The 20,055-nt window shown below is 36.4% G+C and overlaps 1 long non-coding RNA gene across 1 annotated transcript; it reads left to right on the plus strand.

Annotated features, from left to right (window-relative positions):
- The first annotated feature begins 480 nt into the window (after positions 1–480).
- LOC114535513 lies at positions 481–6,209 on the plus strand. The gene is made up of 2 exons (XR_003688308.1): positions 481–3,982; positions 4,110–6,209. It is a non-coding gene; the product is annotated as an uncharacterized LOC114535513 (long non-coding RNA).
- The last annotated feature ends 13,846 nt before the right edge of the window (positions 6,210–20,055 follow it).

Consider the following 20,055-nt stretch of genomic DNA (forward strand, 5'->3'; position numbering starts at 1 on the left):
TGTTTAAGGCGTTGTCGCACTAGTCGAGTTGGTCTTCTGCTCAATCGATCAATACTTAAAAATGTTCACAACTTAAAATGTTTATCATCAACAACTAGTAAAATTTACAAACAATATATCTGTGAACAATATCTTTCAACTTAAACTATTTTCACTCTTATTTTATCGAATTGAACTTTTGATGACGTAATCTATTACATGCTTGACCGAGCAACATTTTTAACACAATTGATTGACATAAGAACTTGAATGGCCTACAGCACGCACACTTTTTTTAAAGAATGCGACCATTAAGATAAGTGAAGACTTAAGACTGCATGTTTATCCAAGTATTAGTTCTGAGAGGATTATAAATATTTTCACCTTATTACTTATTTAATCCCACGATATGTCATACATGAAAGGGAAAGGCGATTAATGTTTGCTAATGGCCGAAAAATATACTTACTCAGGCGTCTTGTGGCAAAAATCATTCACTAATCCCTGTCATGCTCTTGATATTCCTATTTTTGCTGCTATTTTTATATGCATATCTCTAAACACAATAAAGCTTTGCGTAACAGAATAATACATTCGGAATTTGGAGGTATGACGTCAGTGTCAGCTGCATAAATGGTATATTCTGAGTTATCACGAATTTCAGGTTCTATATCTGCAAACGGTAATGGATCTTCTGCTATTTCTTCAGTTTCGATTGTAGGCTCATGGTCGCTAGTCTCAGTTTGACGCGTACTAGGTGTATTAAGCATAACCAGATTATCACGATCAATTTTGAGATAACCAGATTTAAAATCTATGATACAATCAAAACGCTCAAGAAAATCCTTTCCTAAAATAGCCATATAATGAAGCTTTGGTAAAACACAGTTTTTACCATATAACTAGCGTTGCCTAAATAGAATTCCAAATTGACATCTCCTAAAAAACCTAACTATTTCGCCACTTGCGGTTTGCGCTGTTTTTCATTGACTGGATGTTCCTGATATCAATTTCAAATGTCGTCGAATTTTAGCCCAAAAAGCTTGATTAATTACTGTAATAGCAGAACCCGTATCAATAAGAATATTAGCATCAAAGCTTTCGATTTTCCCAGTTACAGTTAGTTTTCCGAAGTTCTGGGTAGGCACATATATTGTTTTGAGCAGGGCGTTTTCGTGCGAAGAGAAAACAAGGTTTATTATGATATGGACTAGATGTATGTGCGCTTTCTTGCTGTATAGCGTTCAAAGGTGGTGGTGGGAGAGGAGGTGGTGGCAATGCTGGAAAACGTGTATACCTCCCTACATTGGTATTTGATCTCGGGTTAGTTTCAGGATTAAAATTATTTCTTACGGTTTGCCCCGTTGTATAGTAGTGACTACGCTGTGGTTGAAACAATGAACTCCTAGGTGGATTAAAATTTGTACGGCCTTGTGAGTGACTTGAACGGTTTAAATTTACAAAACAAGGATTTGCAATATGCCCTACTCTATTGCAACGATTACAAATTGGTCGACCATTGCTGTTCCGTCGATTTCTTGCATATAATAAGAGTTTGCAACTGGTTTTAACGGTCCAACTCTCAGTCTTACAATCGGCTGTGTGGTCTGAATTTGATTTTGTAACCTCGCAAATTCTTTGCAAGTAACGTAATTCGGCGACTGATCAGCATGGCGCCGGAGGAACTGTTGGTGTGGTGTTACAAATACTTGCCTTAAAGCCTCTTGTATCGCTTCGAAATCTGCGCGAACTTCATCAGTTTGCCGCTGACAAACGCGTTGGGCGCTACCACCAAGAAACAATACAAACCCATTTAACTGTTGCTCAGGGGTCCACCCATTAAACGTAGCATATCTGTTAAATTTTTGTAACCACTCATCGTAATCCTCAGTTGGGGAACCACGAAAAACTGAGGGTGGAAGGCCACTAGCCCTAGGAGGCGCCCCTGCAATTTGATTTTGTTGTTCATGTAGTCTGTCAGTCATTTCTTGTAGTAATTCAAAAATACCCTGTGGTAGGGCTTGGGCTTCCTCTTCCAGTATAGGGTCTCTGAGTAAGCCAATGAAGAGAGAGATGTATCGGAGTCTGAAAGATCAGAAGGCTCGTTCCCACACCGAGATGTAGCTACAATTTCGTGTACACCAACGCGAAGGGTCCCACCCTAGAGAACCTATATTATGAGAACGCGTTCGCCTAGCGATTGGTTCGTTGTTTTCAGAACTAGACTCTGCTACGCTCATTAACCTACTCAACTCTCTATTAAGCGCAAAACATATAATTATATCTAAACATTCTTAATGATAAGTAACTAGATATAGAATAACGTTAATATGTAAGAAATGATATAAAGTATGTAAATTGATCGATTTAGTCAACATGTCAACTTACGACCAGTTTAGCACGGTCAACAATTCATCGTCAGATTCTGTTTCGTAGCCAGCTGGAATACAACGGTATTTTGGCTCACAGTAGCGGGTCTTGGCGGCTGCGAGTCGCAATTTTTGCACGTATTGGTCGAATTCCAAAGCTATCGAGCTCTCGGTTTGGGTCGCCGCGTCTTTCGTTGTCGTTGCTGGCGTTTGAGTCGTTGTTACTGGCGTCGTTTCAGTAGACGTTGGTACGAACACTACAGGAATATACTGGACGTGTACGGTTCCTGCGGGTTGTTCATAAGGCCGTTCCTCCACCAAATTTTTAAATGACTTTTTTTTTCTATGTACGCGAGGTAGGAGATCTTTACAATGTTTGACTAATGTTTTTAATGTTCTCTTCTTTCTTTTTGATCTTCGTCGTTTTGTGTTCTTGTCTTTATCGTTGGTTGTGTATGTTGAGCTTCTCTAACGTTTCACATGATTTTTATTCCGCTAGTCCACTGAAGGTTTGGGTGTTGTGCACGCCCTTTTATAGTAAAGGTTGAGGGAAACTTGCACACATCGATTTAGTCAATATGCCAACTTACGACCAGTTTAGCACGGCCAACAATTCATCGTCAGATTTTTCTTCGTAGCCAGCTGGAATACAACGGTATTTTGGCTCACAGTAGCGGGTCTTGGCGGCTGCGAGTCGCAATTTTTGCACGTATTGGTCGAATTCCAAAGCTATCGAGCTCTCGGTTTGGGTTGCCGCGTCCTTCGTTGTCGTTGTAGGCGTTTGGGTCGTTGTTACTGGCGTCGTTTCAGTAGACGTTGGTACGAACACTACAGGAATATACTGGACGTACCGTTCCTTCGGGTTGTTCATAAGGCCGTTCCTCCACCAAATTTTTAAATGACTTTTATTTTCTATGTACGCGAGGTAGGAGATCTTTACAATGTTTGCCTTTTTTTTTAATGTTCCCTTCTTTCTTTTTGATCTTCGTCGTTTTGTGTTCTTGTCTTTATCGTTAGTTGTGTATGTTGAGCTTCTCTAACGTTTCACATGATTTTTACTCCGCTAGTCTACTGAAGGTTCGGGTGTTGTGCACGCCCTTTTATAGTAAAGGTTGAGGGACACTCGCACACGTCATCAACCAGAGTGGGCTGATCCTCATCCAACCAATCAGCGTTGTAAGTTAGAAATTTGGGTTGGCGTTAGAATTTCGTTTCAGCTCTCATAACTTGTTTGTGTAAGGCGCTGACGCACTAGTCGAGTTGGTCATCATCTCAAAAATGTGATATTAGAATATATCTCATGCAGCGTGTCTCACTGAGACGTACTGATAGAAAACGCGGAGCTTCCCAATATGCACTCGTCGCCTGCCTCGTCTTGTACTATGCATAAGTTGGGTTCGTTATTTCCGTTTTCTTGGTGACACTCAAAGTTAAAGAATAAGAGTTGATTGTACCCGCTTTGAGTCGAGTTTTCTTCATCGTTCGTCTCTGTATTCGGAGGAGGTTCGCTTCTTCGTTAATGTCGCTGCTGTTTTTGTCTCTTACGGGTTGCATATAACATTGATGATTCTCAGTTTGCACATAGACATCGCATGTAGGGCAACGTGGGGGTTTTGAGGGTGGTTGAGACTAAGGTTCGGAAAGGGCTTGGAATTGGTGCTGGAAAAGTGGTTGGAGTTCTTAGGGTTTTGAGGCTGGTTGGACTAAGAGGTTTGGAAAGGGGTTGGAATCGGTGGGGGTTTGAGGGTGGTTAAGACTAAGGTTCGGAAGGGGGCCGGAGTTGGTGCTGGAAAAGTGGTTGGGAAAGTTCTTGGGGTTTTGAGGGTGGTTGGAACTAAGGTTTGGAAAGGGGTTGGAATTGGTGGGGGTTTGAGGGTGGTTGAGACTAAGGTTCGGAAAGTGGTTGGAATTGGTGTTCGAAAAGTGGTTGGAGTTCTTGGGGTTTTAAGGATGGTTGAGACTAAGGTTTGGAAAGGGGTTGGAATTGGTGCTCGATTTTACGTAAAACATATTAATAAACGTTCTTAAACATACATAAACTAGGTATAGGATAATGTTATATAGAACATATAAATTGATCGATAAATAATCAATATGCCAACCTACGACCAGTTTAACACTGGTAGCCGTTCGTCTTCTGAATCTGTTCGTACCCAGCCAGCGGTATTCTGATTCACAATAGCGGGGCTGTTTTGAACTGCATCCAAAACGTCAATCTCATTTCATGATCTTTTTTAATGACTCGTAATGTTCCATCACTTGCTCGTAGTAAGTTAACTTAACACAGCTTACAATATTTATCGTCAACAACTAGTAAAATTTACAAACAATCACCTCTGTGAACAATATCTTTCAACTTAAACTATTTTTCACTCTTATTTTACCGAATTGATCTTTTGTTCACGTAATCTATTACATGCTTGACCGCGCAACATTTTTAACACAATTGATTGACATAAGAGCTTGCGTTGCCTACAAGCACGCACATTTTTAAAAAATGCGACTATTAAGATGAGTGACGACTTACAAGTGTTTATCCAGATATTAGTTCTGAGAGGTTGATAAATATTTTCACCTTGATCATGATAAGAGATGTGTACTTCGAATTGACTTAAGCTTCGCAATAAAGGACTGACAGAGATTGGTTTTTCGACGTACAACAGACTCCCAAGTTCGAATGTTATAATGCATGATCGTAAGACATCCTTAGTGCACGTTTCTGGGTGTTTTCAATGAGATCGGACAAGTTAACCGGCAGATTCGACCAAGCGGGTGCGGCGTATTCAACAGATGATCTCATAAACGAACAATACACTACCACCAAGCATTTCGACAATTCGTGGACAATGCACGCACTACTATTCTACACAAATTATTGAAGGATAAGTTTCGTAAAATAAGTGAATATGCAATTTCTTCCGGATACCGTGTGAATGAAATTCGTAAAACTTGTATGCACCTTCCTGCAACTCATTACGATGAGCTCTCAAATAATCGTCACTTAATCATGGGAGTAAAATTTTAGTACGAGAAAAGATGTTCGGTGTAACACTTCACCACCTTAAATTTGAAAACTGTTTTCTCAACCTTACGTTTCGTGAAAGATTTCACTATGCATGTGCTCACAGTGTCAATGTTCGAAATTACGATTTTGCCACTGAGGAGTGAAGTCCGCTATAAACTGCTACGGTAAACCCGTGTGTATTTTTGATGTAAGAATATGCTTTTTTTTCGTGTAATGAGGTAGACGAAACTCCAATTCGCTTACAGACCCGTCTGGTCAAGGATACAAAGAAGTTGATTTTCTCTTCACCTGAAGGAAATTGAATGTAAAAGTTGCCAAAATAATGTTTAACATGTGCATTTTACGAAACCACTATAGGCATATCACACCTGGGACTGGGAATGTATATTCGTATTGGTAGGCGTGAAAAGTTCTGCTAGTGAAAATACCCTCTCGGACATCTATTGTTCCAGAATCCCATAAGGCTTGGTTCTCTAATATGGCTATTCATCGGCGACGTACTTTGTCGAGGTTATTAAATGCTTTTATAAAATGATTTGTCTATCGTAAAAATTATTCACTTCATTGGTCAGTGACAATGGCTCCTAGAACATCGTCGATGAATTACGACATATGAAAACCAAACTTACATAAAGTTAGGAACTTTTCGTCTCTAAACGGAACTTTTTGTCGAAAAAAAATTTACTCTTCTTAGTTTGTAATAATGAATAATACCTTAAAAAGTATTTGAATTGCCGCGCAATGTCCTTGAAGCCCAATAGTGCTCAAAATATTTATTTTAGAAAATTGAAATATATATGATATTTATATATAATATATTTTCATGTAAGTCATTATTCAGCTCTTGCCTGTGATGTCATTGTATTCGTATTTTTCTTTCCATTTTATAGCTGGCAATTTAAAATATAGCCATTATATAGGTGCACTAATGCGGCCATACAGTTCAACGAAAGCTTGATAGCATGCACTATCCGTATAACAGTGTTTTTTCAGTCGCTTCAAAATTACCCGTTGTTCAGTATAACTTTCATTAAACTTTAATGCTCATGTATCTATAATCCTTGTTGCCTCAAAAGTTGTAATTTTACTGCTTTTCCAGCGTTTACAACGGTTAAAAGTCTCGTTTACACTACATTCAATTTATTAGCACGGCAAGGCTAAACTTTCCTGGTACCCGTGCCCCAAATTAATAGTGTTCAGGCTACTAATACAAAGGCCGGGCACGGATGAAATGGAGGACGAGTGCCTATTTTAGTTGTGCCGATGAATCGAATGTATACAGCAAAAAAAATACAAAACGCAGGATAGGCGCTATCCAGCCTTCGACACAACTGCATGGCCAGCGTATCTCGATTGTGACACTCCCATATTGCAAGGTTTCGATAGATAAGTGATAGATAATAAGAGATGAAAATGTTAAGTAGATTAATGTCAGGTACCTTATTTTTTTGAGAGGTATGTGCATAATATTCCGTGGTGTCTCTGGCCTATAGCTACAGCGATGCATCAAAGATGTTACATATTTATACAATTTCTGTCCGAATGATTTTTGTGCCGAGGCCGAATAACATCGAATTATGTCCAATTTAACCTCAAGTATATGGTTATCGATTTATTTTGTTACTGACATTTGTAAGTAAAACGAAATGCATGTAAAACGATGATTAAAAATATTCTTAGTGGTCGAAGCCCGTGTTTGGATCAAGCCATCCAAACACGGAAATTTAAAGTTTTAAAGAATTTATATTTAAATTCAGGCCTTGTCGTTGTTATTTCATAAAACAATTGCGGGTTAAGTTAAGTCATGATGAAGAAGTGGGGGAGCGAACAATCTCGAGTTAAGAAAAAACATTAAGTAATTGTATCGACCTTAGTAATAAAAAAGGGAAGGTCGAACATACGGGAATATGGTATACCCGACCTTGGTGATAAAAAGAATGAATAGTAAAGGTCGAATATGCCGAAATATAGTCACGTCCATGGTAATTAGCAACTTCCAGACTTGCCAAAACAAATGCTTGAGAACGTCAGCAACGAACGTCAGTGACATTTCGCAAACTTTTTTATTTTTGCAAATAATTATTCATACCGCATGATAACGAGGCAACCGTGAGACTTTAAATGAAATAAAAGTCGCTATTCATCAGCGATGTATTTTGTTCGATATAGGTTATTAAAGCATAAAATGCTTTGTCTATCGTAAAAATTATTCACTCCATTGGTCAGTGACAATGGCTCCTAGAACATCGTCGATGAATGGATGACTTGCGCTTTAGACTAATTTTTGATCGAAGTAACTAGAAGAAAATAAATCATGACAGCTAGAAAGATCTTACTTAAATTAGTGCAAATGCAAAGTTTGGCTGCAAAATGTTGTAAAATACGGAAAATATAGCCACGCGAAGTTGGCAAATTTTGTATACTTTTGTATTACGACCGGAAGCGTGTAACTAATTTAGTTACACATTTCCGCACGTAATACAAAAGTATACAAAAATCGACAACTTCGCGTGGCTATATTTTCCGTATTTTACAAAATTTCGCAGATAAACTTTGCATTTGCACTAATTTAAGTAAGATCTTTCAGAAAATGTCCTTTTTATTGCCGAGGTAAGAAATTAGTCTAAAGCGCAAGTCGTCCATTACGACATATGAAAACCAAACTTATATAAAGTTAGGAACTTTTAGTCACTAAACGGAACTTTTTGTCGAAAAAATACTCTTCTTAGGAGTTTGAGAACGTCAGCAACGAACGTCAATGACATTTCGCAAACTTTTTGTATATTGCAAATAATTTTTGGTATACTGATAACGAGGCAACTGCGAGACTTTAAAATGGAAGTCAAGTCAAGTCCCCGTATGCAAACAAACGGTTTATTTACATTTTGAACCTCTGTTATAGTTCCATAGTTTTCGAAATACGTTGTGCTCTCTGAATATCTAAAAATATTTAGGTTTGCTATGCTTGTGATGAATATGAACTTGTAGCGTTTTTGATGAGAAAAATTCGAAAACATTCAAAATTAATTTGGAGAACCTCGCATTGTTATGAGCAAAACCGATGTGCAGAACTGGTTTGTCCACTTTAACTAAAAAGAAAACGGGCACAGCTCAAGAAAAAAGGCGGAGAAAATATTTAAAAAATAAGCTTTAAAGTATTTTGCACGCGTGGGGTTACAGACATGCGAAACTTGTTAATATTTAAAAGCGACGCCTTAAAACAGGTGCATTCTTAGTTCACTTGCTTGGCTGAATAATTACTTAAATAAACAATATTGCCTAATCATATACTAATTGAACACAAATTTCCATTTCATCCATTAATGACTTTGTCCCCGTGGATACAGCGCACTGCCCACGCGAAACGTTTCCGGCTGCTTCTTCTACAAGTTTGACCGAACTAAAATATATAATCTATACTGCATGTCGAATAATTCTCACAATCCAAAAAAGATTAATAGAAAAATTTGTTTGATCGAAATAACCCAATCGTAAATATCCTGAAATAATCCCTAACATCGTTGAATTTGCGATAACAAATTATAGTTGTTTAAAAGCGACGAAGCTGCATTTCGTTTTCATATTACGAGTAAAAAGTATCATATACATCCTGACAACTGAATCATTAAAAGCCAGAGAGAGAATTTCTTTGTAACATAAGGGTTGGGAGAGAATATAATTATTCATCATAACAGTTAGAAACATCTCATACTTATTAATAAAAATAAAATGTTTCGCATCGAAACGTTGTTGTCTTGGAAAATATATTTATGCAAAGTTAACACACTATATTTATTTTTGTAATTTGTGCGGGAAAGAAACTTTTGGCCTTAAAATATGCTATCAGTAACCGTGATTATAAATACGTTTCCATGCAGCTGCTCTACTTTGCTGAAAGGGATAGTGCGAGGAAAGCAACTCTGTGTACAATAGACTATAAACCATTCTGTGGAAAAAGAAAAAGTTAGAATGCTAAGCATCAAAAGGTAAATTAGCTTGTAGGTATACACTATACACCACGTGAGTATTTAATACTGCAAAGCTTTCGGTCCGTTAACCTGGGCCTTCATCAGTGCAATAAAGGATCAGTGAATAACGGATAAGTAAATAAAGGATCATTGAAGGCCAGGATTAACGGACCGAAAGCTTTGCAGTATTAAATACTTACGTGGTGTACCTACAAACTAATTTACTTATTGATGTCACCATGCAAACTTACATGCAAGAATATTACAAAGCATCAAGTTCAGACGTTATTAGGAAATAATTATTGAGGTTCCGACATATGGCTAATTCTTAATCTTAGATCAGCTGGATAGCTTTAATATTTTCTTTTAAAGGTTGTTTATTAATTGTCTGAGGACGTTGTATCAAGCCTGTTTAGCTTAAACGGTGGATAAGCTCAAAATAGAAAGCAAATCTATGATATCGTTTTATTCAACAAGCAAACTAAATGGTTTTAACCATAATACAAAGATACTGTTTACAACTATATATTCAGTGCACAATATTCAAGTTGACTTATTCAAGAGAGATATAAGAGTTAGAGTGTTATGTAATTTTGACTTATCCACCGTTTAAGCTAAACGGGCTTGATACAACCGGCCCCAGATCGGAATATTCAACATGGTACTATGAAGAAAAAGACTTTCTTCTTGCGATTAAAGTAACGCTGATATTTCAAGACACTGCATGTATGAGCAAAAAAAAAAATGATCCGCGGTGTAAGTAGTGTAGCCAGCCTAACGATTTGTCCCGCTATGCTATGATATTTTGGTGTTCATTGACTGTGATCATGAAAGCAATAAATTTCTAAAAACATGAATAATTATAATAACTCGAAATTTACATAGTGGGACAAAATCGTCAGGCTGGCTACGTCACCTGCGGCGTGTGTCTTAATATAAACCCTCCCATTCAGTCACATTTCCCCACATGCAGCAGCTGCTCTTCGCTTTTCTTTCATGCCCTAGCTCGTACTAAATTTCGATGGGAATTTTTCCTCATCCTTAACAATATTCTACGTGCATGCACTTTCCTTTACACTGGGGTATATCCATCTCAAAGCCGACAGATAAAAGATAACTACTGCAACCTGTTTAAACCTACGCAATTAAACGTTTCACGTTATACAAAAGTTGCACATGCATAATATATACTAGATTCGATCAGTTATAAACTCAATATATATATTTAAGAGTATCGGGAAAAGGCACAAAAAGCAATTAAAACTGTCGGATATATTGTGTGTTTTTACAAAATCCAATTTGTTTTCCCACTATCCGAATACACATATCTTAATTGATAATAATGTAATTTTGTAAATTGAATAACGAGCGCCACTTTCTCCTAGCAACCGGAAAGAACGTTAATAATAATAAAACGTTCTGCTAATCTTTCCTCATTGTCGTGATGACCGTGCTTGTCGCAAGGTTCCTTGGTAAGACGAAGCTTGACAGGTGAAACTAAAAGAACTCCGTCTATATTCGACTACTTTACTTCTGAATTAAAAGTTGTTACTTGGAAATTTCGGCTTTTCTTAACTCAATATTCAACATTCGTCTGTGATCGTCAGGTATTGAAATAAGTTCACTTTATACTTCCTTGGATTAAAGGTATCGTTTCTCATAAACGCTTTTAATTACTATAGTTTCGTTCAAGTTGCTAATGTACGTTTTAGTCCAACAGTAATGATCACTTTGAAAGTATAATCAATGAAAGTAGGAGCTTTAATCCCGCCGTACACGAGAGCTATATTAGCTGAGTTAAAGACCTCGCGAGCCTGTTAGCTCAGCAAGTTACTCTCGTGTGCGGGATATTTTTCGTGAGTAATTCGCCTCGAGAGGCAAGTTTCTCACCTGTGCGGATGGTTGTCGCGCTGAGCTAAGTCAGCTAACTGCCTCGCGAGGTCGTTAGCTCAGCTGATAGCTCTCGTGTGCGGGATGGGCTTTAGTTAGTATGTTTTTCTCATTTTTCTACACGCTTGACATATTTTTTGTTGTCTGTGTGATAAAATGAAAGGAAATAATATTCTGTGCATTTGGCATGCTTTGATGAACGGGATTTTGAACATATAGGTAAAAACGTAGGCGCGTTTAACTAATTTACCGTACGTGCGCGATAACAAGTAACGGCCATCTGCATGCTTCATGACCTGTTTATTCCCATGCATAAATTCTGTAGATGCTATTTCACGTGCAATTTACGTGGACGAGAACAAGTGAATTAATCCTATTCCACCAAGCGAAATTTTACGATCGAACGAAATTTTTCGCTCGATTTTCTTTTCAATTGTGACAGGTGAAGGGAATCCGCAACGGTTGAATTCTCACAATTTAAAAGAAATTTTTCGCTAGATTTTCTTTTTAATTGTGAGAATTCGACCGTTGCGGATTTATGTATGTGCAATTATAAGAAAATTATTTGCTCCTTCCGGCGGAGTATTACGGCTAAAAGAACAATGTCCGGCCTAACATGGATCACAGCATGCATGGGACACTGCGTGGTGTGAAACAACATACATGCATACATGTGTATGTTATCTATGACATCCCCCATTCCTTATATAAAGTCCCTTCACACTCTAAATTCAAGGATAAATTAGTACGCCAAAACGTTTATGCCAGATGGGTCGTGATGAATACATTATATCCTATCAGTAGTTTTGTATGCTTCAAAAGCCGCTTCTAGATCTCAAAGGCCCACTTGCACAAACCGAAATTTCAAGTTTCAGAAGCATATATAAATTAAATTTCGGAAGTAAAATTGGAATCTATGGACGCCGGAGCAGTCAACAAAATGATGTATTATCGATCGTTATGTAATCTGCAACCATATTATGATAGGATAATATTTATTTGCTTTTAGAAAATAAAAGCTTGAAAAATCGCGCCCTGTCTGTGTAGGCCTTAGTTCGTGACCCTGTTCTACATCTCGTTCATTTGCATTTCATTACGTGGGATGTCAAGTGTTATTCATTCCAATTTCCTACGGTTTACTGAACGTTATTGTATCAGCTGCATGTCTGATACACCTGTGCTACATGATACCTAGTCTTAATTTTTCTTCTTGTACATGTTAGTCTAGACTTGTCTTGTTTTGTGCACACTGCTGTGAGACATAGAATTTTCCAACTGATATATTTTTAGGTTACAAACATGTGAATAGAGACTGCGCAATAATATATGTTTGCATATTTTTTAGTTTAATTTACACATGCATATATAAATATAGAGAATGCGATGTTTATATGTAGCTATAAATACACCTTTAGCACCTGCTAGAAGCTAGACGTTATACAGTACTTAAAACTCGTACGCAAATACGTCAAGTAATTTTATTTTGTCGGAGCATTTATGATATATATTCAGTCATGGCTAATATGAGTAGATATAGTAAGCTAAAAACCTACTAGCTCAAAGTAAACTAAACGACTCATTTGCGCGTGCACCACAGCAAGTGCGAAAAGCAATAAAATATTTTAATTTTGTATATAGAAACAAAAAAATAGCATTCAAATTAACGAAACATGCATGAAAGAGTTTTCCAAGTAGCCGATATGGCATACATGCATGTATACGCACGATTGTTCATGTTGTTTTATTAAGTGCCTTAAAAGGCAGTAACCAATATAAATATATGTATAGTGCACAAAGTACACGCTTTACCCTGAATACAACTCCCCGGGACGGATTGTGGCTAAAACTGTTCAGGAAAGGTAGAAATTATTAATGTTTACTAAAATTAATAAAGTGCATTTTCATTGCATCCTTTTGTAATTTCGAAAACCTTTAAAGGATGAATAAAAAATACGATATTGCAATTTGCAAACAGTGTTCACCGCAAACACAGTGTGCTTGCGTTTGTTAACTACATCAGCACGCAAAGGAAAATTTTCTAACAAGATATCATAATGGTTTGAAACAAAATCAATCTTTTGTAAGTTTATTTCAAATTTGTAATATCAGTCAGAACTTTGTTAAATTTTCGGTAGCATTTACGGTAGTCACTTGTACTCAACTTGTGAGCCTTGGCATGCAAATGCCATAGAAAAATTAGTTTAATATTCGACGTATAGGTCGTGCAGCAAGTGATAGAGATCTTTACCGCTTTAGCTTGCCGGCATGACATTTACAGCAAAAACGCCAAACTGCTAATAAACTTTGTGTTATATAACTTCACTATCTTAAAGTGTTCAGCAATTTCGCTAAATTACAAACGTTCTACATAAAACTCGTGATGTTCATTAGTAATGTAAGAAAGCAATAAGCTATTTCTGATGCATTTAGCAAAGCAGCAAATTTAGCTGCACGTTCGCCGTATAAAACTTCATGTTAGAGCGCCTGCATGCACCCATGCACAGCCGTTCATGAGCATAAAATTTTATGAGACCAACGTGAAACACATAGTCGGTAAAGCTGAATTTGCTGCTTTGTTAAATACATTAGAAATAGTCTATAATTATTGCCTTCTTACATTACTCCCGAACATCACGAGTTTTATGCAGAACGTTTGTAATTTATCGAATTTACTGCACACTTTAAGATAGTGCAGGTAGTATATTAGCAGTTTGACGTTTGCCATATTTAGTATTTTGCTCATGAACTATATTTAGCACAACAATCAATAGATACATCGAGAAAAGTCGGCGATCAAATTTCAGTCTATGCATGTGCATGTGTATAACAAAAAGGGAAAAATACATTTGCTGCGTTGAGACAGTTATGACTATAAATCGGTTATGATTTTTGGCACTTCACTCGATGCAGGTAAATTTTAGAATAATTTCGAGTGGAATTATACACACTTCAAATTCAAGCCAGGAACAGTTGATGGAAAAATGAGTCAACTAGCAGGAGTCGAACCTACGCTTTTGCGATGCCGGTGCAATGCTCAGTGGCAAGAGCGAAAGCGTAGGTTCGATTCCTGCCGGAGGAACGACTCATTTTCCCATCATTTTTCCATCTGACTTGAATTTGAAGTGTGTGCAATTCTACTGGAAATTGACCCTTTGAATCTTTAGTAATTATTATATAATTCTTTAAAGAGATATTGAAGTAAAGCGGAGGGTTTTATCTTGCATGCATGCAGCTGGCATTTTCATTTTGTGTAGATACGACGTGTGTTTTAATAATTATGTAAGCTAAGAGGAAATAATGTGAGACAAATTTTCCCTGAAGTAAAGTCGTAATCTTTTATTCGTATATAGCGTTTTAAAGTGTCGATTGTACTGGAAAAATTTACTGCACAAAAGTTACGACTTGCGAATATATCATTAATATTTTGCGTATGTTTAAAAACCACGAGCAGTAAACAATATAAATTATACGTGTTATATTCACATTGTCATGCTTCATAGGAGGGCATACTACAAGAGCTATACATTATGTCAGTCTCTCAAATGCCTTGTAGTGACGATAAGAACAACCCTAGCCTACTTTCCGAATGATAAAAGTGGTTGAGGAAAAAAAGCAAGAAGGACCGTATAGAGATAAGGAAATATTGTTTCAATTCACAGGAAGTAAAAATTGGGGTATTGTGCAGTTAAAACCTTCCATGCATGATTTAAAGCATAATATAGGACAGGGACCGCTGAGCGTTTTTAGTATTGCTGGGGCTCCGGCAATTGGTTTCCCCCTCCGGGAAAATTTTGAGTTATAGGCCTCTCAAAGGCCTCGTACTGACGATAAGAATAACGCTAGCCTACTTTCAGAATGATAAAAGTGTTGAAAATCTCCAAACAAGGCTGATTTTCCGCTTCGCTGGTCCACACTGGGACTGTATATAATTTTACATTTATTCAGGAATTAACAATTCACGCTCTAATACACAACTAACTTACAACAATGATTTCAACTTATATTTTAATACTAAAACAGGATGCTTTACCAAACAATGATGCGTTTCTCTGACGCATCTCTTACCGAACCACAGGATGTTTTTCTGTGGTTTTTTCCTCCCCTACAGCCCACATTTGCGTCCGTTTACGTTATTACTGGTTTCGCGGTTGCTACAACGTGCTACCACGAACCTTCATTTCCTATGTTATATTATACTACACTATTCTATTAACAATACATAACAATTCATTTTACAACACATATACAGTTTACGACCCTAACACTATATCTGCGCACACTATGCAAATGACTTTTCTTATATGGTTGGTGTGCTCAACCACGCGTTAACTAAATTCCACAACAAAAAGTGGTTGAGGAAAAAAAGCAAGAAGGACTCTATAAAGATAAGGAAATATCGTTTTAATTCAATGGAAGTTAAAAGGGGGTATTGTGCAGTTAAAACCTCCTATGATTTAAAGTATATTGGGTTATCCCCCCCAGGAAAATTTTGACTTATGGCCTCTGAAATGGCGCAAATGCCTCTCAATTTAAGAAATAATATTGGGAAATAGTAGATATACTTTTTTGTCTCTGTTTTTTTTGGCCAAACATATGTACTGAGCATAACTAATTTTAATCCATTTGTTAACATAGATGATTTATTACGACAGATATCGTTGGAAATTTGAAAACTCATTTGTGTGTTTTATTGAAATATACGTTGAAGCAGTAAACGTTACGATAATATTTAATATAAGATTCACTGCATATACTTGTAAGCAAAAAATACCAATTGCTAAAAATATTGCTGATAATTTAAGCGAACTAAAAAATATTTGCGGTCCCTAATATAGGTTCATAAAAAATGAATAAATTTATTGAAAAGTGTGTATGAAAGATATAAGTCGAGCAGAACCTAGATCACAAATTGTATAAATTTATTAGTTTTGAAAGAAAAAATGTTGTTAGAGGGATAAGAAAATTACCGTCCTAATTCACTGGATGTAAAATGGGGGTAGCTATCAGTTAAGGACCTCTCATGATTTGATAATAGCTTTCTAGGTTGTATACGTTTATAGGTTATACGTTAATTTATAGATTATAGGTTCATGACTTGATTATATAGTTTATAGATTATACCTAGGTTTTATGGATTATAGGTTTACAGATTATATACGTCTGTAGATTATATATAGATTTATATAGATTATAGGTTTACAGATTATATACGTTTATTCATGATTTGACTTTAAGTTTAAAGATTATAGGTTTTATGGATTATAGGTTTATAGATAATAGGTTTTTTAGACTGTAGATTTATAGATTTATAGATTATAGGTTCATGATTTGATTCTAAGTTTATAGAAAAAAGGTTTTATATTGATTATGTGGGTTTATAGATTAAGCATTATATAGGTTTATAGATTACAGGTTGTATAACCTTTCATGTAGCTATATATTCAGTGCAATATTTATCCATCAAGCGAACAATTATATTTTTTATTCCTTTTTTGACTTTATATATTTTTGCAGTACAGTACCGCCCAAACATTCTAACACAACAAAATTTGCATTATATCCCAAGGGGTAGCTACGCGCCTGTATTCACCGCTATGACGAATTTTTTATAGGTGAATAAATTGAACACAATAATAAGAGGCAACAATGGCGAATCTCTGGTTATTCATATTTATTTCCTGCATACTTCTGAAAGGAACAGATTCGCAGATGGAAGTTGTACATGTCATTTGTTACAACTCAACTCTGGAAGGTGAATATATCTTTCGATATAGGCCTATAAAGTTAAATGTTGAAACATTTTTATCGTTTGAAGCATATTATGGATAGTATACTAGAATTACAAATAATTGAATTGAGTGAATACACGTAGTGCCTTTATCTCCCCCGAGTCATCTCTTGGGTAGTCTTCAGATAATGGTAATATTGCGTGTCAAAAAACTTGATCCTGTTTATATTTATTTCTGATGAACATAATCATATCGTGGTTATGCTGACAGAAATTCTCTCCCTTTCGACTAAACGTGCATTTAGCTGACGCGAGCAACGTGCACACAATTGCAAATTTGAGGCATTGCGCATTCGCCTTGCATGGATGAAACCGCAGCACTATGGTACGTGTGCTCAAAAAATCATCATGATAAACAAGAATATAGCAATATGCAAGTCTCATAGTATGAAATTTAATTGCTTTGACTTGCCGAGAAGCACTCGATGCCTGGAAGTATACATAATTTAAGTAGTTTTATCGTTTATGACATTTCATCGTATATGCCCTAATTTGGGTTTGCACTGTATAGCTGATATGAAATAGATTAAAAATCGTGAATTGAAAAAACGTGTTTCAACTAAGATGCATGCGGTTTCAGTCTATTAATACATCCATGGGCATCACAAATACATCCCAAAAACTCTAAATTAATACCGGGTTATTGCATTTGCTTTGAAATATTCATAAAAAATAAAATTTTGAAACGTAGCTATAAAGTAATGCTCTGAGGGATGGAAAGTTTGTTGTAGCTAATGTACTAATTTACTAATTTTTACAAAAGATAGAATGGCCTATTTTTTCTAATGAATGACTGAATGAATAAACATTTATATATTCTAGATTCCAGGCTTAAAGGCTCAGTTGTTAAACGAAGTTTTGTTCAAAGCAAGATGACTGATTGCCTCATGGAATGTGCGATTGAGCCATGTTGCAGATCAATCAACTATAAAAAACATCGGAAAGACAACGAAACGAATTGTGAAATGTTGCACAGCGTGGTCGACGAAATTACATCACAGGAAGTGTTGGAAAAAAATGCCTCTTACGATCATATTTATCTAATTAATACAACAAAGGTATGGGATATTATTGTATTCACTGCATGCGGAAATAAATCCAACATACACGCTTTCGCGATACCCGTGCAATGTTCGTCCCACTGACAATTTTCTATGGAATGTTAAAAATGATGAACTATGCATTCTGCGCATAGTTCAAGGGCATAAGTTTGGGTAACATTTGAAATTTTAGTTATTTCCATAATGTGTCTTACAATAAATATATTTTACTTTGTAGACTTTCAATGAAAGTTGTTTACAAGGTTGGAGGATAATATCTTGTTGTATTGTTGATACATTTTTTATTTTATTAGTATAGTGTGAAATTTTTGATGAAATTGTGTTTTGAATAAATAGAGTTTTGACACAGTTGGGTTTGGAAACAAAATGCACATCAAAACAGCATGAAGAGAAAATTTCTTCCTATCCAAAAGGCGAATGGAAATATTTCCAACAATTTCGGATACCAGCAAAAGACCGCTACTGATTTGAATTAGCCCGCGTGCAGCTTGTATAATTTGAACAGGAATTAATTTATCTCATTACCGATTACGCACCGCCTTCAGATTTCAAAAATTATTAGGACAAATTAAAAAGTGAACCTCGAAATTTGGTGAATGTTCAGCCTCCGTTAGATAATCCACCAAAGATCACAATGAAAGTTTATTTTAATGTTTCCAAAACAAATTGCAGATGCTCACTCCTTCATAGTCTCACTCTCTCTCTAATAACTCTCTGTCTTTTGACATGCGCCATAACTAAATTAACTATGATTGATTATACAGTATGATCGGGCCTGTCTCCAACAGAAACGCATCCCTAATATAATCAAAATATGGAAATATGAAAACTAAAATTTTAATTTTGAGAGAATCTGGTTCTACTGAAGCCTCTTTTTATATAAGAAATTCAGTTGAATTAAAAAAAATACTCAGTGTCATATACACGCCTAATAATACATATGGTAGGAACCATGACGCCCAACAAGTAGACCCGGCACTTCTGTAAGGGATCTGGTTGGCACACGACATACCAGTAATCCTTTGACGGAAGAAATTTCTCAGAAATGCCTTGGAAAGAGGTTAAACGGTAAAAAGTGTTCTAGACTCTCAACATGATCGTTCATTTCAGATACTGGCGAGTGTTCCCTGGTAAAGCCCAAATGTCACTCAAACGCAACCTGCATTAACACTAATGGCTCCTACGAATGTCACTGTCGCAGTGGATTTACAGGAAATGGGACAACATGTCCAGGCAAGATTATTTTAATCGACTTTGTTATATAGCTAAGGGGTGTGAACCAAGTAGACACATGAACGAACATGAACATATGAATATGCACTACCCCCCTCCAATTAAGCTTTTAGCTATGGCCTTGCACATTAGAAGTGACTGGGAGGAAGGTTTTAAAAGATATCGGGTGTGTAAAATATATAGATATTGGTGTAGGATGATAATTAAACTTCTTTCCATGTAAAAGGGGAGAGGATATAATTGCAAATATTTCAAAGACCGTTACTGATTCGAACAGGACTCTCCATGCAGACTACGTCCCACTTTCAGTTATTGAGGAAATTGCGAACATGGAAACGCACCCCTAGTTTGATCAAAACATAGAACTTTTGAGAGATTTTCCATACTGTAAAGGATCTGATACGCATGCGACATTGTTTCCAAGCTATGTGAAGTCAAACTATACAAGGATTTACGTTCCTAAATAACCAGGGAGCAGCATGGCAGCGTCTCCAAGTAACATTGCATCAAATGTGGTATAATAACAACTGCCTAGTACAATAGACAAAAAACACTTCTCGGCGTTTCGACCTGAGGGCGTTCGTCAGGAGAGTTAGTAGCGAGAGTTAGTCTTGACGAAGGTCCTCATTCCTCAGGTGGAAACGTCGAAAAGTGTTTTGTCTATTTTAGACAGTTGTTACACCACATTAATTTTTGATATTAAGTTATACCAGTATTTGTTTGACGGAAGAAATTTTTTTAA

Source organism: Dendronephthya gigantea, unplaced genomic scaffold (assembly GCF_004324835.1).
Source record: "Dendronephthya gigantea isolate DGI-Jeju-01 unplaced genomic scaffold, DenGig_1.0 000120F, whole genome shotgun sequence".
Classification (NCBI taxonomy): domain Eukaryota; kingdom Metazoa; phylum Cnidaria; class Anthozoa; order Malacalcyonacea; family Nephtheidae; genus Dendronephthya; species Dendronephthya gigantea.